This window comes from Gorilla gorilla, chromosome 1, assembly GCF_029281585.2.
Source record: "Gorilla gorilla gorilla isolate KB3781 chromosome 1, NHGRI_mGorGor1-v2.1_pri, whole genome shotgun sequence".
Taxonomy (NCBI): Eukaryota; Metazoa; Chordata; class Mammalia; order Primates; family Hominidae; genus Gorilla; species Gorilla gorilla.
In genome coordinates this window covers 41,194,569-41,220,025 of record NC_073224.2, presented here as the reverse complement: position 1 = coordinate 41,220,025, position 25,457 = coordinate 41,194,569, and the positions used below count along the sequence as shown (strand labels likewise).

Below are 25,457 nucleotides of genomic sequence, written 5' to 3'. Positions count from 1 at the left end.
AAACTGAGGATGAATGTCCCCGCAGGACCCTGTGATAATTGCGTTAACTGCACAAGTTGTTTAAACAGTATGAAACCTGGGCACCTTGAAAAAAGAACAGGATAACAGCAATTTCAGGGAACAAGGGAGATAACCTTAAACTCTGGCTGCCTGTGGGCCAAGTGGAACAGAGCCATATTTCTCTTCTTTCAAAAGCAAGTAGGAGAAATATTGCTGAATTCTTTTTCTCAGCAAAGAACATCCCTAAGAAAGAGGATGCATCCCTAAGGGGAGGCCTCTGAAATGGCCGCTTTGGGGACAGCTGTCTTTTACAGTCGTAGATAAGGGATGAAATAAGCCCTGGGCTCGCGTGGCACGCCCAGGCTTATCAGGACAAGGAAATTCCCGCCTAATAAATTTTGGTCAGATGGGTTGTCTGCTCTCAAACCCTTTCTCCTGATAAGATGTTATCAATGACAATGCGTGCCCGAAACTTCATTAGCAATTTTAATTTCGCCCCGGTCCTGTGGTCCTGTGATCTTGCCCTGCCTCCATTTGCCTTGTGATATTTTATTACCTTGTGAAGCATGTGATCTCTGTGACCCACACCCTATTCATACACTCCCTCCCCTTTTGAAAATCACTAATAAAAACTTGTTGGTTTTGCGGCTTGGGGGGCATCACGGAACCTGCCGACAGGTGATGTCTCCCCTGGACACCCAGCTTTAAAATTTCTCTCTTTTGTACTCTTTCCCTTTATTTCTCAGACCGGCCGACACTCAGGGAAAATAGAAAAGAACCTACATGAAATATCGGGGTAAATTTCCCCCGATATCACACGGGCTCTTCTCTCACCTGTCTACCTGCTTAACTGCATAGGAGAGGCAATGCATGGTGCTCATGAACAAGGCAAGCATTAAAGTCAGACCAGACTAACATTTGACTCAGTCTTAATATTCAGGTGAGCTTGGGCAAATCGCTCATTAACCCCAAGTCTTCATCATTTTGTGCATATAATGGGGATAACTGTGGCACCCACCTGTTTTTGTGAGAATCAATGAAATATTATGCTTGATATTATTGTGATCATGATACTATCTGACAAGGGCAGTGATGCATGATAACATCAAAAAATTAGAAACTGTAATGAGGTCTCTTGGGCAAAATTCCATACAAGCAAATTACTGTCTCTACAAAGCATTTCTGCCACACTTAATTCACCATTCCCTGAACAAAATGTGCCGTCTTCATTGTTCAGGTCTGTATAGTGCTGGTTTCCCTGCCTGGGCAGCTCACTCCATCCCATCCCAGCCCAATCCCCATCCCTCCACCTCCCCCTTCCCTCCCCACTCTCATACAACTCTTCCTTATCTTACAGGACTTGGCTTCAATGTCACCTTAACTGGAAGCTTCTCTCCCTCTCCAGAAGAGCTTCCCATTGCACTTGATGCATGCACTATTATTTGATCATTTTTGAGTTACAGTCCAAGTCTTTTTGTACCTGAATAACATGTTGCCCAGTCAGTTTCTCTTCCTGGATTCAGAAGTCTTTCATGGTAGGTCCAGCTAGAAGTGACAAAAAGACATTTAAAAAAAAAAAAAAAAAGAGGGATGACACAGACAGACATCAGCACTTAAAAGTTTTAAACGATATGTGAAAAACAAAATTTAAGGACTTCTAGGAGAAATGTAGGAGGGAAGGTGTTACTGGGAAATATGATAGAAGGTTAATTTTTATTTTATTTTATTTTTAGAGAAAGGGTCTTGCTCTATCGCCTAGGCTGGACTGCAGTGGTGCAATCACAGTTAACTGCAGCCTCAACCTCCAGGGCTTGAGCAATATTCCCATCTAATTTTTATTTTGTTTAAGAAATGCAGTCTTGCTCTTAGCAAAGCTAAAGTGCAATGGTGTGATCATAGCTTACTGCAGCCTCAACCTTCTAGACTCAAGTGATCCTCCAGTCTTAGCCTCCCCAGTAGCTGGGACTACAGGTGTGCACTGCAACGTGTAGCTCATTTTTTTTTTTTTATTTTTAGTAGAGACAAAGTGTCACTATGTTGACCAGGTTGGTGGTGATCTCCTACACTCAGGCAGTTCTCTCACCTCAGCCTTCCAAAATGCTGGGATTACAGGTGTGAGCTGCCACACCTGGCTGAGGGGGTTAATTTTTAATTATATAAAGAGCTCAAAGCAAATATTAGAAGGAGTCTAAATGCCTCCAGCAGTTGACTGGTACTGGTAAATTGTGATACATCCATATAATAAAATATTATGCAACCATGAAAAGGATTAAAATAGATCAATAGGTATTGGCACAAATGTCCACGAAATATGAAAATATGAAGTGATGTTCAATCACCATGTATGTATCTTGAAGGATATGGCCCATTTTCTCAATTGCAATTATTTCCTGAGATAAGATTATGGGTCTCAAGAGTGAAGGACATTTTTCACTTATTTAAAAGTATTTATTATTTTTATAATTTAATAAAAGATTAAACAGATCATTGAATTAGTAAAACACAAAGTAACTCTATAAATAAATGGAAAAGACACAGATACCCCAGGCATGGTGGCTCATGCTTATAATACCAGTACTTTGGGAGGGGGTGGTGGGGGGATTGCTTGAGGCCAGGAGTTCCAGACCAGCCTAAGAAACAAAGCAAGACCTCGTCTCTAGTAAAAATAAAAAAATAAAAATAATTGGCCAGGCATAGTGGCATGTGCCTATAGTCCCAACTACTGAGGTGGAAGGATCACCTGAGCCTAGGAGGTCAAGGCTGCAGTGAGTTGAGACTGTGCCACTACACTGAAGCCTAGGAGACAGAGCGAGACTTCATCTCAAAAAAAAAAAAAAAAAGGACAATAAAGAAATAAAGCTAATAAGCTAACATAAGGAAAGATAAAATATGTGACAAATAGGCTGGGCGCATGGCTCACAGCTGTAATCAAGCACTTTGGGAGGCCGAGGTGGGTAGATCATGAGGTCAGGAGTTCGAGACCAGCCTGATCAACATGGTGAAACCACGTTTCTACTAAAAGTACAAAAATTAGCCGGGCATGGTGGCATGTGCCTGTAATCCCAGCTACTCAGAAGGCTGAGGCAGGAGAATCGCTTGAACCTGGGAGGCACAGGTTGCAGTGAGCCGAGATCACACCACTGCACTCCAGCCTGGTCGACAGAGCGAGACTGCGTCTCAAAAAAGAAAAAAGAATGGGTGGCAAAGTAATAATATGAAGTCTTTCATTTATCACACAGAAAATAACTTGTTAAATTATAATACCTGTGTGGGCGAAGGTGCAGTGAAATGGCCATTTTCTTGTAGTATTAGTGGTGTTTAAAATGTATATAAGCCTTCCAGCATAAAGCTTGGAAATTTTTTTTAAATCATACAGACAGTGACTCATTATACTGCCTCCTCCAACTCCTGGCCTCAAGCAATCCTCCCACCTCAGCCTCCCAAAGTGCTGGAATTACAGGCTGACAGCCACCATGCCTGAAAGCTTTGCAATTTACATCAAGGGTAATAAGAATGCTCATGCCCTGTGACTCACAGTAATCTCACTTCTGGAAATTTCATCTTTGGATATAATTCAACCTAAACAAAAGGTCATATGCACAAACACAGTGAAAATCTGGGAGTAATTTTTTTCTCTTTTTTTAAAAAAATATGGAATGCTTCACAAATTTGCATGTCATTCTTTCACAGAGGCCGTGCCAATCTCTCTACTGTTCCAACTTAAGTATGTGTGCTACTGAGGCAAGCATGAGTAATTTAAGATAGAGTGGTTAAGTGAAATAAGGAAGAATTATGGAGAATTTAAAAATCTATGCTATTTATAGGCACCTAGTAACAGCTCAGTAAATATTAGCTGCTACTATTATTATTTTTATGGTAATTTCACTCAATTAAAAACTGTCATTAAAAATTACCATTGTCATGGAACATAATGTCTCCTACTGTATAATTGTAAAAACAGATACAATTTGTCCCTTGGTATATGGGGGGATTAGTTCCAGCTCTCCCATTTCTGTGTATACCAAAATCCATGCACACTCAAGTTTTCGAAGTCAGTCCTGTGGAATCCACATATAACACAAATGGGAAAATTAGTGAGGTGTGGTGACAAGCACCTGTAGTCCCAGATACTTGTGAGGCTGAGGCAGGAGGATTGCTTGAGCCCAGGAGGTTGAGGCTACAGTGAGCCATAATTGCACCACTGCACTCCAGTCTGGGCAATAGAGTGAGACAGAAGGTTGACTTTTTAATATAATTTTTCTGTTCACTTGAAGATATGGTCAGGATTGTGGCATATGAAAATTCTTCACAAAATAACTAATCCAATTAATGCTGGAATTGGGAACAGCAGAAGTGTCATCTCAGAGCTACTCACAATGAAAGGTGATGTCTGGGGCTCAGGTGTGTTGAGGTCTCCAAGCCTGGACTATGGGTGCTGAGTGGGATTTACTTGTCCATCCATCTTCTATATTCCAGCACTGGGAAACTAGGGTTTATCCATCTTGATAAGATGTCATTTAAATTCCACTTCGCAAGAACCACAAATGGAAGAAAGGCCATGAAACCTCAGGACAGTACTTGTTCTCAAGGGAATCTTCAGCTTAGGTGGCTCTGTAAGAGAGAAATTACGTTGTTGAAAAATCGTCGCAGGTCAGGTGAGGTGGCTCATACCTATAATCCCAGCCCACTGGGAGACTAAGGCAGGAGGATTCCGTGAGGCCAGGAGTTCAAGACCAGCCTGAGCAACACAGTGAAACCTCATCTCTACAAAAAATTAGAAAATGAACTGGGTGCGGTAAAACATTCGTATAGTCCCAGCTACTCTGGAGGCTGAAATAGGAGGATCGCTTGAGCTCAGGAAGTGGAAGCTGCAGTGAGCTCTGATCTCACCACTGCACTCCAGCCTGGGTGACAGAGTGAGACCCTGTCTCAAGACAGACAGACAGACACACACACACACACACACACACACACAAATACACACACACAGTCTGTCCAGCCTTGCCTAATCAAAAGGGCCTTCTGGTTACAGAAGAGGTATGCTCTTTTGTAGGACAGGGAGAGACCAGCAAGCTTGTTCACAGACTTTTCCTCATCCTCTGCTTAGTTTTCCAAGAACCCTCACAGTGGAAATGCAGTCTCTGGGAAAATGACCTAAATCTTTGGGTTACCAGGGGAGAAATATGCCTCCTTTGTCAATTAATAAATGGAACATCTGCCTTAAAATCCAGGGAGTTCTGCTAGAATGAATCACTCCCTAAGACCCTGACCTATGCATGGAACATGAAAAACTGAAGTTTAACTGGGCGCGGTGGATCACGCCTGTAATCCCAGCACTTTGGGAGGCTGAGGCGGGCGGATCACCTGAGGTCAAAAGTTCTAGATCAGCCTGGCCAATATGGTGAAACCGCATCTCTACTAAAAATACAAAAATTAGTTGGGCATGGTGGTGGACACCTGTAATCCCAGCTACTCGGGAGGCTGAGGCAGGAAAATCGCTTGAACCCGGAAGGCGGAGGTTGCAGTTACTTCTAGAAGAATTTCCATTAGCCCTTTGAAATCCTTCAACATTCATGAAGGCCAAAGAGTTTTCACTTAATTTAATCTGATGGGTATGTGACCAGAGTCTTTCTAGGGAATAGAGACTCCCAAACAGTTCAGCTGGGAAGTGAGGAGAGAATTTATTACTCAAAATCAAAGGGAAATGAAAAGAGGCCAACATAGAATGTCATTATTCTTTCTTGGCAGGGAATGGATTCCAGAGTCATTCTGCGACCTTTACATGACCTCCTTATTAGCATCTAAAAGCTTCCAGTGTAGGATGCAGCCAGCTAGGTTCTCTTCTAATGTAATAAAATTTGCTTCAGCAAATCTTATGCAGAGCCATCTCCAGGCTCCAGAAACAATAGGCTATAAACTACTGGATCTCCCATTTGATACAATGAAGTATAAGCATGGTCTTGAATGACTCCTCTACATACTACTCTGGGTGGCTTGAAGTGAATTTGATACAAGAACTGGAGTGAGCGCAAAGCAGAGCTAGATCTAGGATTAATGTGCTTGGGCCCAGCTCCTCACTACTCACCTATGAGTCTAGTTCCAGAACCCAAGTAGAGGGTGGGGAAACAAGGCTCCTGAATTTTTTCCCCTAATATCTGCATCTCTTTCACATTTCTTATCTCCTTGCAAAGAAACTAAACAGGCTCAACTGAAATAACTAAATGATTAAACCCTATACAGAGAATCTCCAAAGACTGACAAAATATCATTCAAGACTGTTACACAGACAACCTTGAGGATGACTTGATGTACCAGTGATCTACAATATTTGGGATCATTCCAAATTCCCATCAAGGATCTGTCTATATCAACAAAGGAGCCAAGGACCAACCATTCAAATGGGCCCTGCTGCCAAGCCTTTTTTTTTTTTTTTTTTTTTTTTTACAATGCCATCTCTTCATACTGTTCCATTTAATAAAACTGCAGCCCTTCACCTATCCTTAAGTCCCTTGGCCAATGGTACAGAGCCAGAGTATGCTACTCCCTAGCAGGAAATCAACAGGATGACCTACTAAACACCATTCAGAAGATGCTAAGACCCATGAATTGCAACAGGAAAGAAAAGACAGAGAATTAGTCAGACAGGTACATGCTGTGCCAAAAATGCACTACAGCCCCCACCCAATTCTGCCTAATCCTAGCTGGGCTGACACCAACCTGATGAGACAGCCCTATAAGATCTCAAACTAAAACAGAAACTCCTGAACTGGGTTCTTTCGAACCCAGGAAGCAGCAGTAAATCATTAAAGAACAGATAAGTTCTTAAGGTGAGGGAGAGTTTCAGATAAATGGAATGCTGGTAGAACACAGGGCCCAAAGGAGCAAAAGTTAACCTAAGCCCAGGTAGAACCTTGTTTACTAGAGTATTAGGCATGGGTTGGGGCAACTATTCTAACCAGAGAAACTGGCTTCAGTGAGGGCAAATTGGCAATCCAAGGTATAGCATGCATAGGGCTGGCAAAATTCAGGGTGACTGAAGCAAAAGCTTCAGAACCAGAAAGACCACATCTGGGGTAGAGCACAAAACTCTCAAGAGATGAATCTTTGTAAGAGTGAGGCAGAACTATATAGCAGTTTTAGGAGATCTGTTGGTGCCCAGCAAGAGCTCCAAATGGGCTATATGCAGGGATGCAGGCTGTAGTCTCAGGAGAGGAGGTTCACGAAAGTCATTCAGTCCAAGACCTCAAACTGTGTTCTCTACTAAAAGGAATCAAGGTTCCCTAGAGAAATGGCTGACTCCATGTATGGTGCAATATATTGATCCTGGAACATCTTCTCTGCCAGAAAGCAAGGAATCCATCAAAGTCCAACAGGATCACGTCAAAAAGACATGAAAGTCAACTTGAAGAGATAATTATTAACCTAGATGAGACAATGTAAGCATCCAAAACAATAAAGACTGCAATGGCCTGAAATACATCAAATGTAAACAATAATCTATGAGTTCATAATGGTATTCAGAAAAAAAACTACTGGTCAGTAGAGGGAAGGTTACTAGGTCACTAACTTACTACTCTGAAAAGTGACTTAAGATGAGAGGTAGGGTGGAGAATTAGCTATATATTCAGTCTTTCCTGTACAAACATAAATTTTTAGGGAGACTGAAGCAGACGAAACAAATCTGGAAAAATGGAGGTAACTGCTTAATCTGCGGGTTGGGTGCATGGAGGTTCAACATATTTCTTTTGTATATATTTGAACCCCCTACAAAAAAAGCACAAGACAGAATGTCAGCCAAGCAGCTTAGGGTTTAGGCAAGGCTTCTGCCTACAAGAGACACTAGGATATGAGGGGTAGTTTTAGCCCTGATGGGCTGAGCCAACTAGAGGTATATAGGGAGGTGCTAAATTGCTGAGGTATCATGTTGCCCAGCACTTGATCAAATCCTAGATCCTAGGTCTGCTTGGTAGCATGCTTCCTAGGTAGTGGATCTGAGGCTACCTATAGAACTTCCTTTGCAGTCATAATTTGCTCAGAAACTACAAAAGTGCTTGCTCTTGAAAATGGAGTCTTCGTCCATTTCATGCTTCTATAGAAGAATACCACAGACTGCATAATTTATAAAAAGGAAAAAAGGAAGGAAAGAGGGAAGGAGGGAAAAAGGGAAGGAGGGAAGGAAAGGAGGGATGGGAAAGAAGGAAAGGAAGGAAGGGAAAGAGAGAAAGAGGGAAGGAGGAAGGGAGGGAAGGAGGGAGGGAGGGAGGGAGAGAGAGAGGGAGGGAGGGGAAGGGAAGAAAAGGGAGGAGAAGGGAAAGGAGGAAGAAAAGGAAAGGAAAGGAATAAATTTTATTTCTTAACAGTTCTGGATGTTAGGAAGTCCAAGGTTGAGGGGCCTGCATCTGGTAAGGGTCTTCTTGCTGCATCATCCCACTACAGAAGGCAGAAGGAAAAGAGAATGCAAGAAAGCAAGAGGGCAAAAGGGGCTGAACTCTTGTTATATAATAAGCCCACTCTGTGATTACTAATCACAATAACAACATTAACTCATTCATGAAGGCTATTTTATTGGGCCCCACATCCCAACTGTTGCATTGAGGATTGAGTTTCCAGCACATAAACTTTGGGGGACACATTCAAACCATAGCAGAGCACTTAGGTTAATTCAACTAAGAGGAGCTGGGAAAATCAAAGGCATGAGAAAGACAGCAAAAGCTAGCAGAGAGAAATGCATAGGTTAAGGAAAAAAGTCACAGTGAATCCTGTAGTGCAGGCTACTTTATCAAAAGCACCTAAAAAATATCTCATTAACTCCCCCAGCTCACCTCCACCCACATCTAAAGAGCCACACACAGCACCACCAAAGGCAGCACAATGAGAACAGCATTCTCCTCAACAGACAAGCTGGGAGTATCTAGACACCTGACCTCAATTGCTCCAGAACAGCCCTAAAACAGTTCCTCCCTAACCACCACTCAAGTCACCAGCTTGGAAAGTATTAAGAAAACCCAAATCCTGACACACCACTATGAAACAACTTAAAACAGCAAAGAACAACCCATTTAAACAGCAATGCCAGCTGCTGGGAAAAAAAGGAACAATGAGTAGAGGAGAAACAGACCTCTTGGGGTCCACCAAGACCCAGTCTCTCAGCTTCAGCACTTTCAAATGCAGAATCCATACCCCTCTGGGGCCTGTGGAGCTCCACAAGGCATGTCGTCCTCAAAGATAAATGAGCAGGCAAGCTGGCTAGAAAACCACTAAGGATATTATTCTTTAAAGAATCTTTATAGGGTCAAAGAGGAATGGGTCTTAACTGGCTATGTGAACTCCCCACAGATTCTGAGGATGATGTCAGTATCCCTTTCCAGATGTGTTTAACACTTTGCAGTCACTTGTATTCCTGCCACTGAGTGCCAGTGCTTTGCTAATTTGAACTGATTCCAGCTCACGCTGACCCCAGCTCCCTGGATGTTACCATTAGCCAAGACTGTCACCCATACTGTACCTTTTCAAAGAGTCCTAAAAACAGCTCTTCACCTACTCTTCCAAGATAAGTAAAAATGTCTGCCAAAGAAATGGGGAAAAAAGATTCAGAGAGTGAAAACAATTAATATACTAACAAGAGAGCAAAAAGCAAAGGGGGAGGAGAAACTAGGAAAATCATAGATGGGCTCACACCTATTTCCAAAGCTGGGTTAATGTCCTTTTGCTTGTGTCTGAATAAGGCACCAATTTTAAGCTGCTAGTGAAAAAAAAAGAGAAAGAAGCAGGTCCAGGCTGGGCGCAGTGGCTCATGCCTGTAATCCCAGCACTTTGGGAGGCCGAGGCGGGTGGATCACCCAAGGTCAGGAGTTCTAGACCAGCCTGGACAACATGGTGAAACACCATCTCTACTAAAAATACAAAAAATTAGCCAGGCATGGTGGCGCATGCCTGTAAATCCAGCTACTCAGGAGGCTGAGGCAGGAGAATTGCTTGAACCTGGAAGGCAGAGAATGTGGTGACCTGAGATCACGCCATTGCCCTCAAGCCACGGCAATGAGAACAAAATTCAGTAAAAACAAAACAAAACAAAACCACCATAAAATAACTCAGACTTAATTAAATACAACCTTAGTGGTGAATGACTAAAGATGGATTACTCATAACAGAGATAACAGTCCAATAAGAATCCAGGAATCTTACCTTTTAATAACAAAAAAATCCTTTCCTTCGAAAGTAACATCCTCTCAAGGCCAGGAATTCCATTAGTAGAAAGCCTTCCTAAAAAACAAAATTCCTGGCCAGGCATGGGTTCACGTCTGTAATCTCAGCACTCTGGGAGGCCGAGGCGGGAAGATCACTTGATGTCAGGAGTCAAGGCGGGAAGATCACTTGACGTCAGGAGTTCGAGACTGGCCCAGCCAACATGGTGAAACCCCATCTCCACTAAAAATACAAAAATTAGCCTGGTGTGGTGGTAGGCACCTGTAATCCCAGCGACTTGGGAGGCTAAGGCAGGAGAATTTCTTGAACCCAGGAGGCAGAGGTTGCAGTGACCAGCAAGGTTGTGCCATTGCACCCCAGCCTGGGCGATAAGAGTGAAAACTCCATCTCAAAAAGAAAAAAAAAAAAAATTCCTTTGGGAAGGCCTTCTACATAAAAATCTTCAACATGAGACTGGAAAAAAGGGTATGGGATCATCACCGGACCTTTGGCTTTTACAGCTCGAGCTATAAGAACAAAAAGAAAAAGGGATATCATTTAAACACAGTATGTAGAATAATTATTGAATCTGTACTGGTCTTTAACTTTTACACTTTGATCTTTAATTCTGTTATTGTGATTGAGTCCAAAGAAAAATAGTATGAGTAAAATAAAAAGAACACCAAAAATGCTAATATTCTGTTTACCAAAGTCTGTAGTGAAATATCCCATTAAATCCAAGTGCAGTGACACACCCATAATCCCAGCACTTTGGGAGGCTGAGGCGGGTGAATCTCCTGAAGTCAGGAGTTCAAGGCCAGCCTGGCCAACATGGTGAAACCCCAACTCTACTACAAATACAAAAATTAGGCAGGCGTGGTGGCAGAGGCCTGTAATCCCAGCTACTTAGGAGGCTGAGGCAGGGAGAATTGCTTGAACCCAGGAGGTGAGCTTGCCATGAGCTGAGATCATACCACTGCACTCCAGCGTGGGCGACAGAACAAAACTTCAACCTCCAAAAAAAAAAAAAAAAAAAAAACACAAAACAGCTAGCAGGTGACATTTGCTATGGGGAGACTAGGGATATGATCTTGCTGCAATCCTTCCATTTTAGTAAATCTAAACAGTGTGAATCCATTCTGTTTCATCCCCACTCCACTCCAGAGCCAAAACAAGAAAATCAATTATATTTCTAGTTCTTTAAAAACATATCTAACTAAATCATCTAATTAAAAGATAATATGCATGGTTCCATACTCTAAAAGAAAACTTATGTCCTACATATCACGGACATTTGATGAATGCTTATTCAGTTGACTGGTGTAGACTTCAATAATAACCTGTTCAATGCATTATGCCAGATGAATCTTGCATCTCAAAGGTAGAACAAATATTGTTCTTTCAGTTTTGTCTACCCATAAATGCAATATTTACTAATAAAAAGAAAATGAGTTTATTGTTCTAGAGAGTATGAGAATTTTGACAACATGAATTCTCTTGTCCTAGGACATAATTAATACTTAGAGGCACACTATTTCATGTGCAAGCTACCATTAAATCAATGTTAAGTGTTAATTACCTCGCATAATCTTCTAATCTGATTTAAGACTGAAGACGTACCTCACAAAGCTGATTTATCAAGTTGTAAATCTTCACCTGTTGAATTCATAAGTTCATGTCTGAAAGGTGAGAATAAATACTTCATATTCACTAGGCAATATTCAGCAAAGTAATATCCACTAGTACATATTTAATATTTCATCATGAACTGCGGGTGTGAAGAGAAAAGACAGGCTGGGCACAGTGGCTCACACCTGTAATCCCAGCAGTTTGGGAGGCCGAGGCAGGCAGATCATGAGGTCAGGAGTTCGAGACCAGCCTGGCCAACATGGTAAAACCCCGTCTGTACTAAAAGTACAATAATTAGCTGGGCATGGTGGCAGGCACCTGTAATCCCAGCTACTCGGGAGGCTTGAGGCAGGAGAATTGCCTGAACCCAGGAGGTGGAGGTTGCAGAAACCATGATCACGCCACTGCATTCCAGCCTGGGCAAGAGAGCAAGATTCTGTCTCAATCAATCAATCAATAAAAATATAAGGAGGAAGCATTTACTGTGTATTTATATGTCTGGTATTATGTGAAGCACTTTACTATCTTATCAAATCTTCGGGACAGATCTTCAGTTCTCATGACCACAAAAGAGGATACTAAAGCTCAGACAGGAGAAGAGACGTGGCCAGCCTGTGTCCCCAGGGCCTATGGTCTTACCACTAGGTTATAGTGTTTCCAGATATCACATGTTGTGAGATTTTTGCTTTAAAATGAACCAAAAAAAACCAAAGGTGAAAAAGGCATAAGCTATTATTAAAAAGTGGGAGAAACACTAAGAGAACCTTAAGCATGTAACTAAAAATATTATGGAAATGTTATTGAATTCATTAGCAAATTTAATGCTAGGTTTTCATTGAGGAGTAGGTTATATTACTCATGATGAAGAAAAATGTTCATTTTAAGTATATTAACACAAATACCATCAATATTGTTTATCATGTTTAAATGTTCACTTAAAGCAATTCAGTTAAAATTCTGCATATCATACAATTTTATAGTTTGCTAGTAGGTTACAAGTAAATAGTCACCCAAATAAAAACATCATGTGTTTTCCACTGGTTGTTGCTCTTTTTAGGTGAGCATTTGATATATACCAACAGAGAGAGGATAATAACAAATCGCTAATTTCTTTCATCACTATATAAAGGTGGCTTCAGGATAGAATAGTATAAGGGCAATGATGAATTTGAAATCTAACATCAATTCAGTGATGCATCAAGATAAAAGTAGAGACAACAGGGGCACCTTGGTGAGTACTGAACATTTTATTTATTTATTTATTTTGAGATGGAGTTTTGCTCTTTTTGCCCAGGCTAGAGTGCAATGGTGCAACCTCGGCTCACCACAACCTCTGCCTCCTGGGTTCAAGCGATTCTCCTGCCTTGGCCTCCCGAATAGCTGGGATTACAGACATGAGCCACCACGCCCGTCTAATTTTGTATTTTTAGTAGAGACGGGGTTTCTCCATGTTGGTCAGGCTGGTCTCGAACTCCCAACCTAGATATCTGCCTGCCTTGGCCTCCCAAAGTGCTGGGATTACAGGTGTCAGCCACCGCGCCCAGATGAATTCCAAATTTAACAAAGCAGACTAAGAGAAACAATTCATTTAAAAAAATAATATTTGGCCAGGCGTGGCGGCTCACACTTGTAATCCCAGCACTTTGGGAGGCTGAGGTGAGTGGATCAGGAGGTCAGCAGTTCAAGACCAGCCTAGCCAAGATCATGAAACCCCGTCTCTACTAAAAATACAAAAATCAGCCAGGCGTGGTGGCTGGTGCCTGTAATCCTAGCTGCTCGGGAGGCTGAGGCAGAGAACTGCTTGAATCCGGGAGGCGGAGGTTGCAGTGAGCCGAGATCGTGCCACTGCACTCCAGCCTGGGCGACAGAGTGAGGTTCCGTCTCAAAAAAAAATAAATAAATAATTCAATGAAATCCCTAAGATCCAGGGCTTTGCAATAAATATGTAAATAAATTTCCAATCTCCATACTGAAAGTTTAAAAGAAATGCTAACTAATAACTAAAGAAATACAACTTTTCCTCAGCTTTGCAGCAATCTAGAAACAAAGTGTGTAGACACTACAAAGCACCTTACAAGGAGAAACGTGTAAGGATGGCATGACTCGCCGGCAGCCCTGGGCTTGTCCATGGTACCCCCATGATGAACAGTAACTCCATTGTGTAAACACCCATGAACATAAGATTACAGGACTTTTCCAGTTTAGACATACCATATTTTCTTTCAGACAATTCTTCAATTTGTTTACGTAGATCAGCGATACGATGATTCCATTTCTCTGAAAATCAAGCAAAAGTTGCTTCTCAATAATACGTCCCTATGTCAGAGCAGCACTAACGTATAATGACTTATTTCATATATTTTACATTCTAACAGTCCATATCATTTTACTGCTTTCAAGAAAAAATTTCCCCTTTTTGGTGGTTCTTAGAATTGGTTTAATGGGAGACTATTAGAGAAGCTGAAAAGCAGGAGGGCAGAAAAGTTCAATCAAATTAAACACAATAACAGGGAGGTCACAATGAGGCGGTCTCCAGGGGTCTTTTAGCAAACGTCCTAAAACATGTCTCAGCTGTGTGAAATAAGACTTTACAGCAGCCGGGTGCAGTGGTGCAGGCCTGTAATCCCAGCACTTTGGCAGCAGAGGCAGGCGGATCGCTTTGAGCTCAGGGCAACATAGCCAAAACCCCCCTCCCTAGCCCCACCCCCACCCCGTCCCTACCAAAAATACAAAACAGCAGGGCATGGTGGTGGGTGCCTGTAGTCCCAGCTACTCAGGAGGCTGAGGCAGGAGAATCACCTGAACCCAGGAGGCAGACATTGCAGTGAGCCAAGATCACGCCACTGCCAGCCTGGATGACAGAGCAAGACTCCACCTCAAAAAAACAAAAACAAAAACACAAGATTAAGAGGGACCGCCCACCTTACAGATACAAGTTTAAGAGGGACCCCCAAGCAAAAAATGCCAACCCTGTTTCTCCCAATCATTGAAACACCAGGAGGGTGTAACAGTTTTGCAGCCTAGCTGTAGCAGGCTGATGCCCCCAAGATGCCCATATCCTAATCCCAGGAACTGGTGAACATGACCTTATATGGCAAAAGGGGCTTTGCAGATATAATGAAGTTAAGGGTCTTTGGCTTTTGGGGTTGATGTACTCACTCGGATCCTTAAAAGAGCAGAGCAGGTGATGGAGAGGGTGGGAGGTGTAGTGACAGAAGCAGGAAACTCCAGTCATTCAAGACGGGAAGCACAAGCTGAGGAGTGCAGGCCACCTCTACGGCCAGGAAACGGATTCTCCCGCAGAGCCTCGGAAGCCACCGACCCTGCTCCCACCTTGACTCAGTAGGACTTACTGTAGAATTCTGGCCTTCAGACCTGTAAGGGAATACATTTTGGTTGTTTTAAGTCACTAAGTGTGTGGTAATTTGTTGCAGCAGCCACAGGAAACTAATATTGTAGTGAAGACTCAAAACCCCCCTGAAGGGGCTGGGCTCAGTGGCTCATGCCTGTAATCCCAGCACTTTGGGAGGCCGAGGTGGGTGGATCACTTGAGGTCAGGAGTTCAAGACCAGCCCAGCCAACATGGTGAAATGCCATCTATACAAAAAATACAAAAACTAGCCGGGCATGGTGGCACATGCCTGTAATCTCAGCTACTCAGGAGGCTGAGACAGGAGAATTGTTTGAACCCAGGGGGGCGGAGGTTGCAGTGAACGGAGATTCCACCACTGCACTCCAGCCTGGGTGACAGAGCAACGCTCCATCTCGAAAACAAAACAAAACAAAAAAACCCCACCTGAAGGTTTCCAGTTCTGCCAGCAGTCTCCCACCCAACCCCCAGAAGCAGACATTCCATTGCTGTGGGCCATGGACAGGCAGAAGGAAGCACCTCCTCATGGCAGAGGCCTACCCAGGAGAAACCCAAGGGAAGGCACTGCTGGGCTGGCCCCTCTCTGCCAAGGCCATATTCTTTTTTTTTTTTTTTGAGGCCAGTTTCACTCTGTCTCCCAGACTGGAGTGCAGGGGCACAATCTCGGCTCACTTCGACCTCTGCCTCCCCAGTTCAAGTGATTCTCCTGCCTCAGTCTCCTGAGTAGCTGGGATTACAGGAGTGTAGCATGCCTAGCTAATTTTTGTATTTCTAGTAGAGATGGGGTTTTGCCATGTTGCCCAGGCTGGACTCGAACTCCTTGCCTCAAGTAGTCCACCTGTCTCAGCCCCGCAAAGTGCTGGGATTACAGGAGTGTGCCACTGCACCCAGCATTTGCCAAGACCTTTGATGGCAGGCTTTTTCCAGGTGATCAGTCCTTCTCTGGTCTGGCTCTGCCCCACTCTCCTTCTCACCTAGTTGGAATCCCTAGCTACTTTTCAGTAGAGGAGAGTGTGTACCCCAATCCCAGCTTGGTTCAGATCTGCATTTAACTCATGGAACCTGGCTGCTCCCCAGGTCCTGAAGAAAAAAAGGGTCTCTCTGTGGGTATGATAAAGGATGGGCCTGTCCCCAGGACCCTGTGAGTGGGAAGCCCAATGTCCCACCAGGTTGGCAGGGCTGGGGAAGGGAAAGTGTTATGGCAGCCCCAAGAAAAAAAAGAGGCAGCAGAGGGAGCAGGACAGCGCTCACATGGAACTCATGCCACTGCCTGAGTGAGGGGAGGGAGGAGTGCACGCCAGTGACGTCAGGGGGCAGACAGGCGCAGTTCCAGGGCGGCTTTCCCCCTCACTTCTTGCCATGTTACTCTGATCGCCTCCAGGTGAGCCTGCCCACTTTGTGCCCAGGGGCCTGTAGAAAACCACAGCTCCCCCTGGTTATGGCCCCAGGAGTGGGGCAGAGCAGGGAGGAGTCCTGGACAGAGGAGAGGCAGGGGCAGGAGGGAGTGGGCCTCAAACTCCAGGAGGGGGCCCTTCTCATGGGTCCTGCTTTCTGGCTTCTCCTTCCTTACCCCTGGGCTGATCACTCGGGGAAGAACTGAGACAAAGTTTCTCACCCTCAGGCCCAAAGGGTTTAATTACTAGGCCCTTAGGGAGGTGTGAGCCCCCTGAAAGGATGCAAGGTTTTGTTTTGTTTTGTTTTTTGAGACAGAGTTTTGCTCCTGTCACCCAGGCTGGAGTGCAGTGGTGTGATCTCACCACACTACAACCTGTGCCTCCCAGGTTCAAGTGATTCTCCTGCCTCAGCCTCCGGAGTAGCTGGGATTACAGGTGGCTGCCACCACGCCTGGCTAATTTTTTGTATTTTTAGTAGAGACAGGGTTTCACCATGTTGAGCAGGCTGGTCTTGAACTCCTGACCTCAGGTGATCCGACTGGCTCCGCCTCCCAAAGTTCTGGGATTACATGAGCCACGGTGCTTGGCCACGATGAAAGGTTTTGTGTGGAGAGCATGTACATGCCTTTCTGGGAAAACAGTCCACAGCTCTTATTCTCAGCAGGCTTCACGGTCAAAAAAGGTTAGAACTCTTGCTACAGAGCTGTGGAAGCAGCTAGGTGAGGGGCCTGCCAAGGGCACTCTGGGCACTACCTGGGCACTCTCGAGCCCATCATCCCCTAGGCAGGCTGCACTGCTTGGTATTTGCAGAGCTGAGGGGGTGGGGCATGTGGGGACTGTGAAATCGCCCTGAGATGACCCACAGTCCTCAGCTGGGAAGTGAGCGGTGCATCTCTTGCAGCATCCTCCATCCCTAGAGCCATGGGGCCAGGAGAACTGGCCCTTGCAGCAAGTGAAAAGCCTATTATTGACTCCCTCCCTAGCCATGTAGACAGTGAACCAAGACACTCATATCAGGTAAATGCCTTGTTCTCTGTTACCGAGGTAACCAGTAGGCATTCCCAGATACAGTGAAGGTCCTCACACCAAGATATGCACCTGGCCACCTGAGAAAAGAGAAAGGACTATCTGAGGGGATGGGGCTGAGCTGGGTGTGGAGTGGTCCTTGTGGATCTTGGAGAGTGGAAGGGGGAGCAGCATGAGCCAGGCCTCGAGGCAGAAGGACAACCAGGAGACAGCCTGGAAAAAGTGCTGGACCCACAAGGGCTCAAGGCTGGCCAGAGGGGAGGTGGGATAGGCTGCAAAGTCCTGAGGTCTGAAGATTGGCCCTGGCAGGAAGAAACCAGGTAAGGTGGGGTGTTACCTACACCCTCGGGGCCAGATGCAGGCCAGAGCCAGCCAATTTCCAGGCCCTTAGGGAGGTGTGAGCCCCTTGAAATGATGCAAGGTTTTTTGTTTTTGTTTTGGAGACAGAGTTTCACTCTTGTCGCACAGGCTGGCACCTTTGCCCAGAGCAGGCACCAAGACTTCTGGCTCTGGGTGTGACCTCAGTCTGGGTAAAAGCCCCAGCCCCCACCAGGACCACCTACCCCCTAGACTACTTCAGGTGCTGAGCCCAAGCCAGGGGCAGGAAGCTAAACTGATGCCTAGGGTAATCCCAACAAAGTCCCTGGTTCCCCGCACCTATGGGGCTGACGGGGAATTACAGCCCAAACCCCAGATGCTGGCTCTCAAACTAACACTCAGCCTTCAGTGCCCACAGGGAGATACAATCAGCGCACTTTCCAGATGGGGAAATGGGATCAGAGAAGTGCAACAGCCTTGCCCAATGCCACAGACCAGGGCTCCAGGCCCAGAGTGTTCTTTTGTCACTGTGTTCAGAGGGCAGCAGCTGCCGTGATGTACCCACCTGAGCCTGGCAGCTTTCTCCAACTTTGGAAGCCCAGGAGCACGGCCCCTGTCCACAGATGCACCTGGCATGAGGCGTGCCCAGAGGGACAGAGGCAGATGAGTTTCGTCTCCTCCACTGGATTGTGAGGGCCTAGAAGGAGACAAGGGTCTGCTTGAGAAGGCAGTGAATAGCGAGCAACCTGAGGCAGTGCCCCTCTGGATGGATCCGCAGTGCCTGGATGGAACCTGGCTCAGACAGAGCTCAGTTCTGCAGGTCCCTGAGGCATGGAGAGTTCACAGCTACCAAGTGTAGGAGTCTGGATTCAAAGCCAACGGCGTGACTCCAAAGTCCCTGCCCTAGCCCCTGGACCACCCTTGCAGGCCCATCAGATGCCCAGGCCAGCAGCACAGCCGGCCAAGACCAGGGAAACTTGGGGAGCCTCAGAGCACCCCCAGGTATTCCAACCTAATCCTGGTACCCCGCCTCTCACCACCCTTCTTCCTGCTTTAACCTCAACCCCTACACAAAGCCTGGGCCATTTAATGTGGCATCAAACAGATGCCTCAATAAATCAGTCTAATCTTGAAAAAAAAAAAGACTTAACAGATACACGATTGCACGTTAGAATGCTAAAGACCATAAACATATAACAACTTAAAGTACATATAAATTCAATATATATCCAATCATTGTAACTATGACACAGTAGAATATTAAAATACTATTTTCAAAATGTATACAAGCTTAATGTTCTATGTATTCAAGCTATTTATTCAAAATACAAATCATCAACATAAATTGTCACTAATATTCAGTCCCTTCACAGGACACATGATTCACTGGGAGTTAATAAATTAGCAGCCGGCAGGCAGTGACACACAGCAAAAATGAAAACCAAGAGGTGAAATAGTTCTGAAATAAAGGTTTTAAAGCTAACAGAAATCACTGAATTACTAAGTCATTAGCACTAATTTTGAGCCAACTAACTAATTAATATGAGATGATACAACGTCCTATACTTTGGTAAATACAGACTATGTTTAAACAATGTCTGTAACGTGACTTGTAAAATGCTCCTGGCTTTACAAAGATGTGATTAAGATGTAGTAACACATGCTAAACCATTTCCCCCTGCAGAGCATGTGGTAACTTTCATCAGTCACATTGAGAGTCCAGAAGATAAAGGAAAAGGTCATAGATTTCGCTGAGAACTTACCAGAGTTGAACTCCCTCATTTTCCGTTCCCCAGCATTGGCGGGTTCTGGGACTGGTGGCTGTGGTGGCTCGTTGGTCTTTGTCTCTTAGAAGGTGGGGAATAATCATCATCTTGAAAAAGAAAAAATGGTCATTACTGAAGGAACCATCTTAGGTTACAGCCACCTCTGGGTCAATTCCCAACATTCAAAAGCTGAGCAGGGCTTTAAAGCTATCTTATTAATAATTATTTCTGTATTGCGAACTTCAGCATACTTTTTTCTAGTTACATTTGAAATGTTATTCTTTTGGGATGTGCTCAAGTGAATACTGCTTTTTCCTCTGCCTTGCTTCATTACTTTTTAGTTTCCTTCATTTGAATCATCATTGTAAGTCTCCCCTTCTCCTCAAATAACTTTCAAATTGCTGCCAAGAACTATGTTCTATCTTAAGGCTTTTGAGAAAAAACTTTCAATGAAGATACCCGCCTAAAGTTATAGAAATATAGAAGAAACGGGATAAAATAAAGCTTAGATTGGAAAAAATATTTAAGATTATACAAAATTCACACGTAAACAAGGGAAGCTGAGTAATTGTATGTTCAAATACTTTTAACAAGTGCAAAACATGTAGGCTTAAAGAAATAGAGCTGGCCAGGCATGGTGGTTCACGCCTGTAATTCCAACAGTTTGGGAGGCCGAGGCAGGCAGATAACTTGAGGTCAGGAATTCGAGACCAGCCTGGCCAACAGAGTGAAACCCTCTCTCTACTAAAAATACAAAAATTAGGCCAGGAGTGATGGCTCATGCCTGTGATCCCAGCACTTTGAGAGGCCGAGGCGGGTAGATCACCTGAGGTCAGGAGTTTGAGACCAGCCTAACCAACATAGAGAAACCCCGTCTCTACTAAAACTACATTAGCCGGGTGTGGTGGCACATGCCTATAATCCCAGCTACTCGGGAGGCTGAGGCAGGAGAATCCCTTGAACCCGAAAGGCAAAGATTGTGGTGAGCCGAGATTGTGCCATTGCACTCCAGCCTGGGCAACAACAGCGAAACTCCGTCTCAAAAAAAAAAAAAAGAAAAAATTAGCCAGGCGTGGTGGCGCATGCCTGTAATCCCAGCTACTTGGGAGGCTGAGGCAGGAGAATCACTTGAACCCAGGAGGCTGAAGTTGCGGTGAGCCGAGACTGCACCATTGCACTCCAGCCTGGGTAGCAGAGCAAGACCCTGTCTCAAAAAAAAAAAGAGAGAGAGAGAAAGAAAGAAAGAGGGCTACATTATTTATGAAACAGATACTGTTAACTCAGTCACCAGAAAGCCTGTGTATAAATGAGCAGTGAGATATTCAAGCACAGCACACACACACTTCTCAGGACAGCTGTCGTGAGAGTTCCATGCTCGTTTCCTTCTGGATACATCAGCAACTCACTCTGCTATGATCCTGCAATACATCTCATGTTAGAATTAGAGACATCTGGGCCAGGCACAGTGGCTGACGCCTGTAATCCTAACACTTTGGGAAGCCGAGGCAGGCAGATCACCTAAGGTCAGGAGTTCGAGACCAGCCTGGCCAACATGGTGAAACGCTGTCTCTACCAAAAATACAAAAAATTAGCTGGGCATGGTGGCGCACACCTGTAATCCCAGCTACTCGGGAGCCTGAGGCAGGAGAATCGCTTGAACCCGGGAGGTGGAGGTTGCAGTGAGCCAAGATCGTGCCACTGCACTCCAGCATGGGGGACAGAGCAAGGCTCTGTCAAAAAAAAAAAAAAAAAAAAAAAAAAAAACAGAAAAAGAAAAAGAAAAAAGAATTAGAGACACCTGGATCAAATCAGCTGCCAGTCTCGCAAAGTGTCAGGTAACATCCTATTAAGATTGCTGCTTACACATCATCTATAAAATACTGAAAATATCATTTTAAAAAATCTTTTTTTTATTTTGAGACAAGAGTTTTGCTCATTGCCCAGGCTGGAGTGCAATGGTGCGATCTCAGCTCACTGCAACCTCCGCCCCCTGGGTTCAAGCAATTCTCCTTCCTCAGCCTCCTGAGTAGCTGGGATTACAGGCATGCACCACCACGCCTGGCTAATTTTGTATTTTCAGTTGAGACAGGGTTTCTCCATATTGGTCAGGCTGGTCTCGAACTCCTGACCTCAGGTGATCCACTGACCTTGGCCTCCCAAAGTGCTGGGATTACAGGTGTGAGCCGCCATGCCTAGCCAAGAAACCCTTATTTTAAAACAAGCCAGGCGCCGTGGCTCATGCCTATAATCCCAGCACTTTGGGAAGCCAAGGCGGGTGGATCACTTGACATCAGTAGTTTGGGACCAGCCTGGGCAACATGTTGTAACCCCATCTCTACTAAAAATATATTTAAAAAATTAGCTGGGCGTGGTGGTGGGCACCTGTAATCCCAGCTTCTCAGGAGGCTGAGGCAGGAGAATTACTTGAACCTGGGAGGTGGAGGTTGCAGTGAGCGGAGATCACGCCACTGCACTCTAGCCTGGGTGACAATAGAAAGACTCCATCTCAAAAACAAAACAAAACAAAACAAAAAACCACTAAAAAAAAAGACTCCATTTCAAAAACAAAACTAAAACCAAAAACACAACACAAATGTAGTATACAAATGAAAATAATTACTGTGTTAAACACAGTTTCATAGAAAATAAAAGACCAATCAAATACAATAAGCTGCCTTTTTAGATGGGTATGTTATTCTTCTTTCACAGCTAAAGAAACGGGCTCAGAGAATGTTATTTGATTGGACCGTGTTGCATCTCTGGACAGTGCAGCTGAGATCAGACTTTGTGTGTAACTCCACTAGCCTACCAGGGTGCCTCTCATAAAGGTAAGAAATGTAAATTTGGGCTAATATACAAAGTTGCCAGGGCAGCACTGGGTCAATTCTACATACAGTACTTCTATGTTCATCAAGGGAAACCTTAAGGGAAAGTGAAAATGCTTCTAGAAGGCGACTGGATACCAGCGCCTTTGCTTGTTGCCTTTGGGCTCTTCTAAGGCCAACAGTGACCTGAGATTATTGACTGGCTTTTCCAATCAAGTGGACAAAATGGTACCAAGGTCGCCAACATCAGACAAATTCACTTGAGGGCCTTATCTATGTGCTTTGAAAGACAAAACTGCTTTTGTAAAGGACACTGTATTTCAGAAAAACATAATCACATTAACAAATAATAACACTGTAAAATGCTGATGTGTTGAATGCTACTTTAGAAAAACATGCTCAAATCTAGGGAAAAAAATTGATACAAAACTACGTATCAATTATCTAGCTAGCTAGCTAGCTATCTAGAGACATGCTTTCATTCTATTGCTCAGGATGGGAAGCAGTGGGATTATCATAGCTCACTACAGCCTTGAGCTCCTGGCCTCAAGTGATCCTCCTGCCTCAGCCTCCTAACTAGCTAGGGCCACAGGTGGACACAGTTATGCCTGGGTTTTTGTTTGTTTGTTTTGTAGAGACAGGGTGTCACTACATTGCCCAGGCTGGTGTCAAACTTTGGAGTCGCTGTGTCGCCCAGGCTGGGGTGCAGTGGTGCGATCTCGGCCCAATGCAACCTCCACCTCCCGGGTTCAAGTAATTCTCCTTTATCAGCCTCCCAAGTAGCTGGGACTACAAGCACGCGCCACCACGGCCGGCTAATTTTTGTATTTTTTGTAGAGACTGGGTTTCACCATGGCCAGGCTGGTTTCCAACTCCTGACCTCAGGTGATCCACCCGCCTCGGCCTCCCAAAGTGTTGGGATTACAGGTGTCAGCCACTGAGCCTGGCGGAGCACTTTCTTATGTTATTAAGTAGCCTAACCCAGGTGGGGCGCTGTCCCTCACGCCTGTAATTCCGACAACTCTGATGGCCAAGGTGAGAAGATCGCTTCAACTCAGGAGTTCGAAACTGGCCCGGGCAACATAGCGAGGCCCCCCGCCCCAACCCCATCTCTAGAAAAAAATACAAAAATTAGGCCAGGTGCACACCGCGCCCGGCTAATTTTTGTATCTTTTGTAGAGACGGGGTTTCGTCATGTTGCCCAGGCTGGTCTCGAACTCCTGAGCCCAAGCCATCCATCCTCCCGCCTCGGCCTCCCAAAGTGCTGGGATTACAGTAGGGCCCAGCCAGCCTCATGTTTTATTTAGCAGTCCCTCCCTGTTGCACACTTGGATAGTTTTTTAATTTTTTTAGACAGGGTTTACCTCAATCTCGCAGGCTGGAATGCTGTGGTGGGATCATAGCTCACTGGAGCCTTGAACCTTTGGGTTCAAGTAGCTGGGGGGCTGAGGTAGGACTACAGAGATGGGGTTGCGCCATGTTGCTAGGCTGCTCTTGGCCTGAAGGGTCCTCCCGCCTCGGCCGCGCCAGACATAGTTTTCTATTTTTGACCAACATAAACACTGTGCTGGGTCTGAATTTTTCACCTACCCTTCTTCAGCCGGCAACACACAGGACCTGGCGGGGAGGTTGCTCTTACCAGTCCCCACTCTGACGAGAAGACTGCCCAGCTCCAGGAACCGTAGCGCCCCAGTGACGTAGCCGAACACCCGCGCCTCTGTCGTCGCCAAAGGCCCACCTCTATGGTGTCGGCGAAGGCGCGCCCTCGTGACGTCACGGAAGGCGCTCTCTTGTGACGTCACGGAAGGCGCTCTCTTGTGACGTCGCAGGGGACTGCCACTCACGCGGAGCCAATCGGACTAAGACAATGCCCAATCAGTGTTTTTTAAATGAATTAATGAGCTTGCCACCACCTGGATCCAGACGCCTGCCTGTCTGTCCTTGAGCACTGACTGCTACAGATCTGAGCACTGGCTTGATGCTGTGAGCTGGCTGCCCTGATCTGTCCCGAAGTTCTGAACCGTCCTCATTCCTTCCTCCTCCACCACACATCCACCCTGCTTGTCTTTCTCTGTTTCCCTAATACTCAGGGCTGACTTTCTTAGCTTCATGTTCGTTGGGATCTACAGCCAGTGGGACATCAGCTGCCAGACCAGCATCTCTGCTATTATTGAGACTGGTCTGAACTCTCAAAGCTTCAACGCATCTTAACAGATCTTAAGGAGGAAGCGAGGTGGAAGGTTTCTATCTGTAAATAAGAACTGGCCACCTGTGAATACACTGAGGCAAAACAGAATCAAATGCCATCCCAGAAATGTCACAGTCGGGTTGCAGCAGCCATATTTACAAAGCAGATTGAATCATTTAGAATTATTGAAGTCTAGTCCAGAATATGGTGCTGCTGGCTATTTAATAGGGATCGATAAATAATTTCAGCACATAGTGAAATTAAAACACTGCGTTGCCATCTGGAACTTGGTGTTCACATGCTGATTAGAAACCAACTCACTGATGTAATTCTATTTCTCACAATATCCCTGAGCACAAAGGAATTTTTTCAAAAAAGACTCACAGGAGAATGAGGTCAAGTCTTGTGTGCATGTTTAGGAGCTGCTCTCAGATAGAGAACAGGAATTTGTTTTGTTTTGTTTTTCTAAATGGAAGTCTCTGTTTAGTGACCCCCTCCAACCTTGGGATTCTGCCTTTTTTAGATGCTGCTTAACATTAATTATCACTTAAACTCATTGTAATTTGGAGACAAAAGGAGGTTATGGAGTGACATCTTTTAGCCAGTAAACACATGGCCAAAGGGCTGCATGTAAATTCATTTGTGGTAGGTCAAGTGACAGGTTTGTTTTGTTTTTGTTTTTGAGACAGAATCTCGCTCTGTCACCCAGGCTGGAGTGCAGTGGCGCAATCTTGGCTCACTGCAACCTCCACCTCC

At 44.9% G+C, this 25,457-nt stretch overlaps 1 non-coding gene and 1 pseudogene across 1 annotated transcript; both read right to left on the bottom strand.

The window, feature by feature from the left end:
• LOC129531881 (uncharacterized) overlaps positions 1 to 14,091 on the bottom strand; it is a 45,197-nt pseudogene extending 31,106 nt beyond the window's left edge.
• On the bottom strand, positions 3,646 to 3,749 carry LOC129530165 (U6 spliceosomal RNA). The gene has a single exon (XR_008675748.2). It is a non-coding gene; the product is annotated as a U6 spliceosomal RNA (small nuclear RNA).
• Positions 14,092 to 25,457: the final 11,366 nt, after the last annotated feature.